Source organism: Herpailurus yagouaroundi, unplaced genomic scaffold, assembly GCF_014898765.1.
Source record: "Herpailurus yagouaroundi ecotype Mexico unplaced genomic scaffold, PumYag 28, whole genome shotgun sequence".
In the NCBI taxonomy this organism is placed as follows: Eukaryota; Metazoa; Chordata; class Mammalia; order Carnivora; family Felidae; genus Herpailurus; species Herpailurus yagouaroundi.
The window spans coordinates 151,304,803-151,306,334 of record NW_024412376.1 but is presented as its reverse complement, the minus strand read 5'-3'; positions in this window follow the sequence as shown (position 1 = coordinate 151,306,334).

Here is a 1,532-nt window from a genome sequence, read left to right as displayed (position 1 = left end):
CGCTGGGCGGCGGGGGCGCGCGGGCAGCCTGGGAGCGGGCGCCGTTCACCGCGAGCCAGAGAGCGAGGCGCCCCCTCCCCTCGCGCGCTCCGGCGCCGCCCCTGCCACCTGCTGCCCAGTCTGCTTGGGGGAGGGGAGGGGGGTGCTGGCGCGGTGGCTCCAGCGACGGAGCAGCCAGACCTGAGACTAGAGGGGATAACGGATTAGGAGAGGCGCCTCCGGGACCCCTTTTTGCTGCGCGCGGCGCCTAGCGAAGAACGCGCAGGTGGATTCTCGGAGGGTTCAACTCCGACAGCTAGGCTGGAGATGGGGCACAAAGTTAGGCCGAGTGCGAAGGACACCAGCAGGGAGGCGCAAGGAGATGCCCTTCTCCAGAACGGGCAGAGCGCCAGGAACTCCTAGAACTCCTAGACAGGAAACTTTCCCAGTTGAAGCTAGAACCAGTCATGCGACTTGGCTAGCTGTTAGGAAAAGCTGGCTCTGCACACCAAGGTGTGTGGGGACAAGGCCTAGATGAAGAATATAACCTTGTGGGAGCGGGGGGATGGGGGTATTGGAAGGAAACTGGGAGGCATTTCGGACAAGCTTCCACGGGGAGGTTTCATTTGAGGACCCCCAGGCATCAGTACTGGAGGTATCCCTCACCACCCCCATGGGCATTCATCAAGTAGGTCATCTGCTCTCTTAAGCAAATCAAGGCCTGCTGGCAATGTTTGGGAAGATGAAGACAAACCAATAAACCTCTTGTGGCCATGGTTACATCCTGGAAAAAAAAAAAAAAAACCACACAATTAAAATGCTGATTTCTGTGTTGCCAAGAGTCAAGTGCATGAATCCTCTTTTAAGAAGAAAGGTCAGGTTGACCAGTTCTCTGGGCAAAACGAATTCAAATTCCGTCCCACTCTCAAATGCTCATCATTTGGCCATTACTTGGGTTGAAGCCATTTCTAAATATTTGCAAAACCGTCCACTCTCCCTATACACCACACCCCACCCCCATACACACACTGTCACCAGCTGAAATCCTGCCCCTTACTCCAAGGTCTCCAATGACATTCCCTTGCCCTTTCCCCACCCCCAATCCCACAAGTGACTCACTCCCTCTATTGTGAGGCCTCTCACTTTTCGTTTGGTTCATGGTTAAGGGGATTGATGCTAACATGGTTACAGAGAAGAGATTCATGTGCTAGATCATGTGGTGCCAGCCCATTGCTCCTTTTTAGAAGCTATAGCAAGCCCAGCCACTACCCCCCCCCCCCCCCCCCCCCCCCAAGTCGTATGCACAAAGATTCCCATATTTTCTGTAAATAAACTTAGGCCACTCTTCATGGAACATGGATACAAGTTGTTCCCTCAAAGAACCATATTTTTAAAAATGCAGAAATTAGTAAACTCACTACGTGCCAGCTTTTAATCTCAGATTTTATGAACATCGTTTCATTTAAGCTTTGCAAACCACTACAGAGCAAGCACAGTTATTATTCCTATTTAGTGGAGGACCCTGCCAATGCTTGGGTTCAAATGCTAGTTCC